Below are 12,554 nucleotides of genomic sequence, written 5' to 3'. Positions count from 1 at the left end.
CTCAAATCAAGCATCTTTTGTCCGCTGCCATTCTTGTCTTCGCTCACACACAGTGGTTCAGCTCATTCAATTGAGCAGGGCAGACATTAATTAATGAGTAATGATTGGACGTGATGTCATTTATTTGCATGTGACGTGTGAAGTTTTCCACATGACTGCTGCCCCTGCAGGGAATGTGTTCGCTGACAGAGACGGGGGCTGTTGACACTCTGGGATGGCGATGACTTGGTGCATATTGACCTCATTTGATGCTGCTGAACTGGGGCCGAGGCATGAGAAGCACAGTGTGTGTCCGTGGTGTCCTTCATCCGCTGTGACAGGTCAGTGGCATGCAAGTGTGACCCCTAAATATTTTTTTACTTCGTTGAAAAAAGTGTAGCTAAGTAGTCTAAAGCCATCGGGGTGTAATTCACACAGTTCTGCCTATGATAGTGGGCTGAAGCTGCAGGAACCGGAGTCAAGCATAATGTAAAATCCCTCCTGTGGACTGACCGTCCAGCAGATCACAGCAGAACTGGATGAGCAATGACTTCTGATAATTGCCAGCCGGATGAATGAAAGCAGAACCAATCTTTCTGGAAAGCAAGGGACCACTGACTGGGCACTGACATCAGTTCTATGTCTACTTTTGACCACTGTTTGATTTAAGTGCTCAACCAAAGTGAATTTGCAAAATCAGCAAAACTTTTAGACATTTTGTGTTCGTTAAAGTTTGGCAGGAAAAAAATATGACAATGCATGTACGTTGATGACTTACAAATTCAATACGTTTTCCACATGGATACAACATTGTCTCATGGAAAATGACCAACTTATTCCCAGTGGGAGAAGTGTCAACAGTGGACAAGGGGGTTAAAGCTGAGTAGTCAAGTTCACTTCATGACATTAGCATGTAACGCTGACATAAGACTCCTCAGTACCAACCATTTCAATCCTCTACCCCCCCAAACAGTCATCTTGAGTAGAATACATTACCACTATCTACAATAACTCCATTACATAAATAAGGCATCCCGATGCTGTACTTACTTAATGGTGACTCATAGCTAACATTAGCACAATGGCTTTATGTGTGGGAAAGAAAAATCAAGGAATTCCAAAGGACTAAAATGGCTGCGGAGTAGATCCAAGCTAAATCTCCCTCATTTCCGTCTCCTGGGTAGCACAACCCTTTAAGGGAGACTGATTTCCTCTGATGAAATCCCAATCTATTTTTTCCACAGCGATGAAACAATCTTTGTGAAGAGTCCTCTTTTAAATAGAGCTGGAGGACTTTTCAGCTCCACCCCAATACATCCAGAGCGACCGACGGTACAGTACAGCGGCAAAAGCTACACCGTGAACCCTGTCCCTCTGCTTCAAAGCAGTGGTTCCTATAAAGTGACGATAGAGTGAGTGTTTGGACCAAGCATATACTGTAGGTTTCCCATTGATGGGCTGATCTTTTGATTGGAAAACAGAAAGGAAAACGCCGCACACTGCTGCTCATGCTCCCAGGTGATATTTATTAACAACGTTTCCACCCTTAGGTCTTGATCAGGCATCTTTTGATTACCCAGCTATCACCACTCTATCATAAAGAATGATACACGGTTAATTATATTCCAAAAGTAAGCTTTATGACACCATACATGTAAAGGAGTTGTCAATAACAGGCAGAGACCACTAAAATCATGCACTGAGCTTTTCATCATTGGGAAAAATGATAATTGAGTTGGTGTCCTCGAATATAGTTTTTTGAGGCCAAGGTGAAAAGGTACATTATTCTTAGTAATTTCTCTCCGAATGGTGGATTGCACAGTACTCACAGTAAGTCTCACTGGCATTTCATTTTGCAGTGGCATAGTATATAAATAGTTTCTTTCTTTATTTTGAAACCTGTTTTCTATGCTTCACATTACATTATTTTAGAGATTTTATTAGGTATCGTACATACTATGTATAAGCCATTTTCCAGACAGAAGAACATAGCACAATCCAACAATGACATACTGTATATAGTAACCACATACTCCACTACTTAAAACTTGGCTTTCATATACCTTAAATCAATAAGACAGGACAATATACGTTTGACATACTATACTGCTGAAACATTGGGGCAAATTTAGGGAATTATGTGCTTCATGGCAAGCCTGGGATTCTCTCACTCCCAGCAAATGTAATAATTATTGCCTGTTAATTTACATTAGCCATGGTTCTGAATAGGCTATATTTAGCCTTTCTAAAAGAAACCTACATTTACTCCAATTCTTTCTGCGAAGCAGATTGCATAGACATATACAATGTACCGTTTATATAGTGGGACGTGCCTTTCAATTACTGACCCTGAATACTAGTTTAACCATATATGATCCAAATGTATGATACAAGTTGGCATAGTCTAGAAAACGTATTGCTTCTGTCTGAGGACCAATATGCCTACAGTCCCCACTGCTATGTGAAAGACGCAGAATTGTTAATGTGCACAGACCGACACAGTTAACCACGGGTTGTGAATTTGCCACACATGCCTCTTAAAACCCCCTAGAGTTGATATCTGCGCCCCCGGCGGAAATGTAATTAGCATCAAAATCAGTTTACAGTAGAGATACCTGTTCTTTTGTATGGGCTGCATCTCAATCCACCGCATCGGCCAATGGCGGCCTTCTACATCTGCGGTGGAAGGTGACCGAGCTACAGTGGTGTTTGTTAGACCATGAGACATCCCAAAAATCGCTCTTCTCACAAAAACGTCTGTAGCAGCCGAATGGTTTGGCTTACAATGGTTAGGCCTACTCTATGGAAAGAGGAAAATCTCACGAACACGATGGGGTTTTCCATCACAGGACTCACGGAAATGATGCAATCTCAATAGACAAACATTGGCAGTAGAATGGCCTTACTGAATAGCTCAGTGACTTTCAACGTGGCACCGTCATAGGATGCCACCTTTCCAACAAGTCAGTTCATCAAATTCCTGCCCTGCTAGAGCTGCCCATGTCAACTGTAAGTGCTGTTATTGTGAAGTGGAAATGTCTATGAGCAACAATGGCTCAGCTGCGAAGTGGTAGGCCACTCAAGCTCCCAGAACGGGACCGCCGAGTGCTGAAGTGCATAGCACATGCAAATCATCTGACCTCGGTTGCAACATTCACTACCGAGTTCCAAACTGCCTCTGGAAGCAACGTCAGCACAAGAACTGTTCGAGCAGGTTTCCACATATTTTTGGTCATGCAGTGTATATTATATGGTACACTACATGTATAAGTACACTACATGGCCAAAGGTATGTGGACACCTGCTCATCGAACATCTCATTCCAAAATCCTTGGTCCTCCCTTTGCTGCTATAACAGCTTCCACTCTTCTGGGAAGGCCTTCCACTAGATGTTGGAACATTGTTGCGGGACTTGCTTCCATTCAGCCACAAGAGCATTAGCGAGGCCAGACACCGATGTTGGGCGATTAGGCCTGACTCGCAGTCGGCGTTCCAATTCATCCTAAAGGTGTTCGATGGGGTTGAGGTTAGGGCTCTGTGCAGGCCAGTCAAGTTCTTTCACACCACTCTCGACAAACCATTTCTGTATGGACCTCGCTTTGTGCATGGGGGGGATTGTAATTCTGAAACAGGTAAGGGCCTTCCCCAAACTGTTGACACAACGTTTGAAGCACAGAGTCATCTAGAATGTCATTGTATGCTGTAGTGTTAAGATTTATCTTCACTGGAACTAAGGGGTCAGCCCGAACCATGAAAAACAGCCCCAGACCATTACTTCTCCTCTACCAAACTTTACAGTTGGCACTATGCATTCGGGCAGGTAGCATTCTCCTGGCAGCCGTCAAACCCAAATTCATCTATCGGACTACCAGATGGTGAAGCGTAAATCATCCCTTCAGAGAACGCACTTCCACTGCTCCAGAGTCCAATGGCGGCGAACTTTACACCACTCGAGTCGACGCTTGGCATTGCACATGGTGATCTTAGGCTTGTGTGCGGGTGCTCGGCCATGGAAACACATTTCATGAAGCTCCCGGCGAACAGTTCTTCTGCTGATGTTGCTTCCAGAGGCAGTTTGGAACTCGGTAGTGAGTGTTGCAACCGAGGACAGACCGCATTCCCACTCTGTGAGCAACTTCGTGGCTGAGCCATTGTTGTTCCTAGACGTTTCCACTTCACAATAACAGCACTTACAGTTGACCGGGGCAGCTCTAGCAGGGCAGAAATTTGACAAACTGTTGGTGCCACATTGAAAGTCACTGAGCTCTTCAGTAAGGCCATTCTACTGCCAATGTTTGTTTATGGAGATTGCATGGCTGTGTGCTCAATTGTATACACCTGTCAGCAACGGGTGTGGCTGAAATAGCCGAATCGACTAATTTGAAGGGCTGTCCATATACTTTTGGACTTGTAGTATGTGTACAAATATATATAAATACTTTTCTGATCTTTCTCATAACTCTCAGTTATAGGACAGACACTTTAAAACAAACTTCCTTTTGATATATTTTTTTACTCTCTGTTTTTCCATCCATGAATCTGTTATTTAATGCATTTCTATGGGCTAATAGCAGCAAATACACAGCCCCCCACGACTATAAACACATTGGTTTGAATGATATTCTCTATGGCTCACTTAAATTTGTACTTTGGCTCCCTCTGTTCACTCAAAAACAGCAGACTTTGTGAGGAATAGTCATTAAAGTGACAGATTGAGGGGGAGGTGTAGAAGTCTGTTAATTCACCTGACTGCATTTACTTAATATATTGATGTATTACATGACTAGTCAGGAGGCGACAGTGAGCCTGCCATTCAGAAAGACCTGTGAATGTAAAATCATGTTCACCCTCTGTGTGATTTCTCGGAGAAAAAAAAAATCTATCATCTTAAAATACACCGACAACAGCGGTACCTCCTAGTCAATCCGCCATTAGCAATGGAATGCTGATAAGGATCCTAGCAGAACCTCATGTGCTGAGCTGAAAAAATTAATTGAATATCACATTAAAAGCGTAGAGATTTGCCATTGTTATATTAAGTGCAGAATCATTGGGAATTGTTTGGAGGTTATGGGGATACTATGAAATGATTGATATGAGTGAGTATGTGTGTTAATGCTCTCACTGGGACAGTGGGACCAAGTCTACTAGAAGCAATGGGGCCAATTATAGAAGCAGTGTGTGGAAATGACGATTCCAGTAAAGTATTGAGAGGTCTGCACACCACCACTGAGAATATTTTCCTAAAGCATCTTGTATGTTCCCCACTACCCCTGTTACCTGATTTGACAAGCTGTTCAATAACTGTGGAACTCTGATTGAGAATTTTCGGCCCCCAGCTTCAATTTTATACACCTTGGTTATCATTAACATACCTTGGGAGTGTAGCATCTTGCCTCGGTTGTATGGAACAACCATGTCTATCATGGAGTACCTTGAAATTTAAAGGGAGAACCTTGCTGTCAATACTTTCATGTAATGACGATAGACCTGGAGTGAGATGCTATCAAAACAGTAGACAAAGCATCTTAGTTAACATGATGTCAGAAGTGGAGTGGTGCCATCCCACTTCTGACACCAACGCAGCGACCATACAGTAGTGTTCTGCATGTTTTCAAGGTGCAGGCCAAAATCATTATTTAATGTACTGAATCAACAGCTTATGGGTCCATTTTCAGTCCTTTCCCTTTTTTTCTAAACATTGCAACTTATTTCAGAACACAAGTATCAACTTGCTTCAACCTTTCCCTCCTTATGCAGCTAGCCCTCCATTTTCCTGCGGTGAGAATTTACACTCCCCCATATATGATATATGTACATCTTGGAATAATTGGCATCCTTGATAAAGATGAGCAAAAAAGGCTATTGAGTAAATAATACAAATACTGATGTATGCAAAAAAATTATAATAATAAAATAAAAAAATGGGGGAAATGATACTACTACAATTTCTTAGAGAATTGAATTTTTTTTTTTTAACAAGTAATATATTTGTTTTTCTTCTCAAAAGAGGTTAAAATTATTGGCACCCCTGTTTTCAATAACTCACCTTGTGAGGATAACTGCACTGATACTTTTTCTAAAATGTTTTATGAGAATCGGGAGGTATTTTAGACCATTCCTCCACACAGAATTTTTCCAGATCCTTGATATCCTTTGTCTGCGCTTATGGACTGCCCTCTTCAATTCAAACCACAGGTTTTTATTGGGGTTCAAGTCCTGAGACTGAGAAGTCCATTGCAAAATGTTAATTTTGTGGTCAACCATTTGTTTTTGGATTTTGATGTGTGCTTGGGGTTATTGTCTCACTGGAAGATCCACTTGCGGCTAAGTTTCAGCCTCCTGACAGAGGCAACCAGGTTTTTAACAAAAATGTCCTGGTACTTGGTAAAGTTCATGTTGCCGTAGACCTTATAACAAGGGCTCCAGGACCAGTGGAAGCAAAATACACCCATAACATCGAAGATCCACCTCCCTATTTTACAGTAGGTATGGGGATCTTTTCTGAATATTAATCTTTCTTTCCACGCCAAACCCACCACTGGTGTGCGTGGCCAAAGAGCTCTATTTTCATGTATTTGTTGCTCATCTTTTTCAAGGGTGTCAATAATTTCGGACCTGACTGTATGTGCGTTACACGAAGGCTCTTTGACCCATTGATATTGGAATTGCTCACAAGAGAGTGTGTGTGGGCTGTCTTGACGATTTAAGATGTGCAGGGTCATATGTGGATGGGTGGGAGGAGATGCATGGTTCTGAGCATTTTCAGCCTTACACAAAATGCAAGAGAGAGTGGGCGATTCAAATCAACTTAGACCAAATCACACTTTGTTATCATGGCATTGTACACATGCAAATTGGACCTATAAAATACCAATACAAATACAAATGCTTCTTGTGTCTTCCCAGAAACCCTCTTCCATCTTTTACGGTTAGACAACTACATTATTGGACTACTGTATCTTATTGTTTTATTGTAGAGAGATACTGACTTAACAGAAATGTACAGAGCGTACCCGTATCTACTAGAGGTCGACCGATTAATCGGAATGGCCGATTAATTAGGGCCGATTTCAAGTTTTCATAACAATCGGAAATCGGTAATTTTGGACGCCGATTAAAAAAAAAAAAAAACTTTATTTAACTAGGCAAGTCAGTTAAGAACACATTCTTATTTTCAATGACGGCCTAGGAACGGTGAATTAACTGCCTTGTTCAGGGGCAGAACGACAGATGTTTACATTGTCAGCTCAGGGATTCAATCTTGCAACCTTATGGTTAACTAGTCCAACGCTATAACCACCTGCCTCACGAGGAGCCCGCCTGTTACGCGAATGCAGTAAGAAGCCAAGGTAAGTTGCTAGCTAGCATTAAACTTGTTATAAAAAACAATCAATAAATCAATCATAATCACTAGTTATAACTACACATGGTTGATGATATTACTAGTTTATCTAGCGCGTCCTGCGTTGCATATAATCGATGCAGTGCGCATTCACGAAAAAGGACTGTCGTTGCTCCAACGTGTACCTAACCATAAACATCAATACCTTTCTTAAAATCAATACACAGAAGTATATATTTTTAAACCTGCATATTTAGCTAAAAGAAATCCAGGTTAGCAGGCAATATTAACCAGGTGAAATTGTGTCACTTCTCTTGCGTTCATTGCACGCAGAGTCAGGGTATATGCAACAGTTTGGGCCGCCTGGCTCATTGCGAACTAATTTGCCAGAATTGTACGTAATTATGACATACAGTGGGGAGAACAAGTATTTGATACACTGACAATTTTGCAGGTTTTCCTACTTACAAAGCATGTAGAGGTCTGTAATTTTTATCATAGGTACACTTCAACTGTGAGAGAAGGAATCTAAAACAAAAATCCAGAAAATCACATTGTATGATTTTTAAGTAATTAATTTGCATTTTATTGCATGACATAAGTATTTGATACATCAGAAAAGCAGAACTGAATATTTGGTACAGAAACCTTAGTTTGCAATTACAGAGATCATACGTTTCCTGTAGTTCTTGACCAGGTTTGCACACACTGCAGCAGGGATTTTGGCCCACTCCTCCATACAGACCTTCTCCAGATCCTTCAGGTTTCGGGGCTGTCGCTGGGCAATACGGACTTTCGGCTCCCTCCAAAGATTTTCTATTGGGTTCAGGTCTGGAGACTGGCTAGGCCACTCCAGGATCTTGAGATGCTTCTTACGGAGCCACTCCTTAGTTGCCCTGGCTGTGTGTTTCGGGTCGTTGTCATGCTGGAAGACCCAGCCACGACCCATCTTCAATGCTCTTACTGAGGGAAGGAGGTTGTTGGTCAAGATCTCGCGATACATGGCCCCATCCATCCTCCCCTCAATACGGTGCAGTCGTCCTGTCCCCTTTGCAGAAAAGCATCCCCAAAGAATGATGTTTCCACCTCCATGCTTCACGGTTGGGATGGTGTTCTTGGGGTTGTACTCATCCTTCTATTCCTCCAAACACGGCGAGTGGAGTTTAGAGCAAAAAGCTCTATTTTTGTCTCATCAGACCACATGACCTTCTCCCATTCCTCCTCTGGATCATCCAGATGGTCATTGGCAAACTTCAGACGGGCCTGGACATGCGCTGGCTTGAGCAGGGGGACCTTGCGTGCGCTGCAGGATTTTAATCCATGACGGCGTAGTGTGTTACTAATGGTTTTCTTTGAGACTGTGGTCCCAGCTCTCTTCAGGTCATTGACCAGGTCCTGCCGTGTAGTTCTGGGCTGATCCCTCACATTCCTCATGATCATTGATGCCCCACGAGGTGAGATCTTGCATGGAGCCCCAGACCGAGGGTGATTGACCGTCATCTTGAACTTCTTCCATTTTCTAATAATTGTGCCAACAGTTGTTGCCTTCTCACCAAGCTGCTTGGCTATTGTCCTGTAGCCCATCCCAGCCTTGTACAGGTCTACAATTTATCCCTGATGTCCTTACACAGCTCTCTGGTCTTGGCCATTGTGGAGAGGTTGGAGTCTGTTTGATTGAGTGTGTGGACAGGTGTCTTTTATACAGGTAACGAGTTCAAACAGGTGCAGTTAATACAGGTAATGAGTAGAGAACAGGAGGGCTTCTTAAAGAAAAACTAACAGGTCTGTGAGAGCCGGAATTCTTACTGGTTGGTAGGTGATCAAATACTTATGTCATGCAATAAAATGCAAATTAATTACTTAAAAATCATACAATGTGATTTTCTGGATTTTTGTTTTAGATTCCGTCTCTCACAGTTGAAGTGTACCTATGATAAAAATGACAGACCTCTACATGCTTTGTAAGTAGGAAAACCTGCAAAATCGGCAGTGTATCAAATACTTGTTCTCCCCACTGTAACATTGAAGGTTGTGCAATGTAACAGGAATATTTAGACTGATGGATGCCACCCGTTAGATAAAATATGGAACGGTTCCGTATTTCACTGAAAGAATAAATGTTTTGTTTTCTAGATGATAGTTTCCGGATTCGACCATATTAATGACCTAAGGCTCGTATTTCTGTGTGTTATTATGTTATAATTAAGTCTATGATTTGATAGAGCAGTCTGACTGAGCGATGGTGGGCACCAGCAGGCTCGTAAGCATTCATTCAAACAGCACTTTCGTGCGTTTTGCCAGCAGCTCTGCTGTTTATGAATTCAAGCCTATCAACTCCCGAGATTAGGCTGGTGTAACCGATGTGAAATGGCTAGCTAGTTAGCGGGGTGCGCACTAATAGCGTTTCAAACGTCACTCGCTCTGAGACTTTGAGTAGTTGTTCCCCTTGCTCTGCATGGGTAACGCTGCTTCGAGGGTGGCTGTTGTTGATGTTTTCCTGGTTCAAGCGGCGAGGAGAGGGATGGAAGCTATACTGTTACACTGGCAATACCAAAGAAGAACATCCAATAGTCAGAGGTATATGAAATACAAATGGTATAGAGAGAAATAGTCCTATAATTCCTATAATAACTACAACTGAAAACTTCTTACCTGGGAATATTGAAGACTCATGTTAAAAGGAACCACCAGCTTTCATATGTTCTCATGTTCTGAGCAAGGAACTTAAACGTTAGCTTTCTTACATGTCACATATTGCACTTTTACTTTCTTCTCCAACACTTTGTTTTTGCATTATTTAAACCATATTGAACATGTTTCATTATTTATTTGAGGCTAAATTGATTTTATTGATGTATTATATTAAGGTAAAATAAGTGTTCATTCAGTATTGCTGTAATTGTCATTATTACAAATAAAATAAAAAAATCGTCTGATTAATCTGTATCGGCATTTTTTGGTCCTCCAATAATCGGTATCGGCGTTGAAAAATCATATAATCGGTCAACCTCTAGTATCTACGCCATCTGGTGGATCACTATGGATCTGTGGCTGGGAGGCATTGCTGATCTGGGTTGAAGTACCAAGTTGCTGGGGACCGGATTTCAGCATCTGGATGTAATGAAGACAGGAGGTAACGCTGAGAAGGTATCCATTTCCAAAACGTTGACGCAATAATAACATTTGATGATACCCGGCCAGATCTACTTACTTCTTATGAACAGCAGCCCAAAGTTTACACTTGGGTTATACACAGTAGAAGGGAACATGAAATTAGATCACATGGTTTGGATTAATGACACCACCCTTCCCTCCACAAACACACACAGACAGAGAGACAGAGAGAGAGAGAGAGAGAGAATGTCCTAGTAGCAGGAAACTGGTTTGCACCCAGCACACTCCCAGAAAGTAGTGTATAACAACATTGGGAAACCAGGGTCTTTCCACTTCCATGTCCTCTGAATTGAAATGGGGTTTTCCTGTGTAGCCCAACGAACCTATTACTGAAGGGCACAAAGCAGTAGTGATAATCTCTGATCAGGGATTGGCTAGAACAGATGTTGGATCAATGAAGCCATACTGTACATATCTATTACAGAGAGTGTTGAAAATGAAGATGAAGCAATTTACACCCATCACTCCCCATGGAGCTACAGAGGAGTCTGCCCTGCATAGGAAACTTTGCTAAATGACCTATATACAGAAGGAGTGGTGTCTGTCTTTGTCAACTTAGTGTACTGGGGCTTATAGGCAGTGCTAAAACGGAACACGGTTCCACAGGGGGCCACTCACACTCCGTCCCCCCACCAGCTAAGGCAAATTAATTTGGACCTGCCACTAGAAAACCAACCAGCACCAGCCCAGTGTAGGTCAGACATTAACCATGGCAACCAGATTCTACTGAAATGGCTACCATACCGCTGTTTCAAATGTACTGAATAGAGGGAGATGTAGCCCCAGATTGAAGAGTTGGGCTGGCAGCTTGAAGAGTTCACATGTGGAATTCACGTTGTCATGCCCTGACCTTAGAGATACTTTTTATGTCTCTATTTTGGTTTGGTCAGGGCGTGAGTTGGGGTGGGTATTCTATGTTCTATGTTGTGTATTTCTTTGTGTTTGGCCGGGTGTGGTTCTCAATCAGAGGCAGCTGTCTATCGTTGTCTCTGATTGAGAACCATACTTAGGTATCCCTTTTTTCCACCTGTCTTGGTGGAAAGTTGACTTATATTTTTGTTCAGTATATTTTAAAGGTTACTCTACAATGTCACTCCTCTGGGCTGCAGACAGAGTCATTTCTTTATGACACTATGAAGCCCTGCAGGCTCCAGCACGCATATGGTCGAGGTGACTCCAACGTCAGTGTGAGGAAATGGGAAATTAGCAAAGTACTCTAGAGACATGTTGAAGGGGAGCATTTATTAGATGTCAATTACTGCTACTATTTGTGGTGTAAAGTCACTTCCTGTAGTGTGTGTGTGTGTGTGTGTGTGAGTGAGTTATCTCATTAACTATTACTGACAAGATGGCCTACAAACAGCAAATGTCCTTTTAACCTCAACTTCACTATTTTACATTTTAGTAACCCAAAGATAATGAAGGTCATTTGAGATGTGCTGTATAATCACCATAGCCATTTATCATAATATGTTCACTTTATTTGACTTATTTGAATGGAGAACCACTCATTGGCAGTATCTCCTCTACAGGGTACTGTGTAAAAAAAATTGGGACAGCAGTGATTTTTGTTTTGTTAACTCACTAGCATCATGGAAAATCTGTCTTGGCTCTGCTTTCAGTTTTCCATGATGATGTCAGACACCATTGTGAGATGAAGGAGGGAAAAGCTGCGGAGGTAAGTCGGTGGATGGGGGGGATACTTGAGTCGGTGGATGGGGGGGATACTCCATGGTATTTTCTTGGATTTTCTGCATTGCTTTGAGAACTAAAACACACACAAAAAAAACCAATAGGCCTATGCATACTGGACTCTGAGTGACTGAAGGGACACTGCTTTGCAGCATCATTCAATACCATGAGGGAGATAAATTCAAGAAATAGCTTTAAGATAGAGGGAGATAGCTAGCTTTCATAATCTGTCATATTCAGAGAGGGAATGCTATAACTTAATACTAATTACATTATCAGTAAATACATAGGATGAGAATATGAAGTTATGAGAAAGGTAACTTTTGATTTGTAAAGGTAAAAAGGTAACTTTTGATTTGTAAAT

Source organism: Salvelinus alpinus, chromosome 4 (assembly GCF_045679555.1).
Source record: "Salvelinus alpinus chromosome 4, SLU_Salpinus.1, whole genome shotgun sequence".
Classification (NCBI taxonomy): Eukaryota; Metazoa; Chordata; class Actinopteri; order Salmoniformes; family Salmonidae; genus Salvelinus; species Salvelinus alpinus.
The sequence above is the reverse complement of the archived record's forward strand: the minus strand, read 5'-3'. Positions refer to the sequence as shown.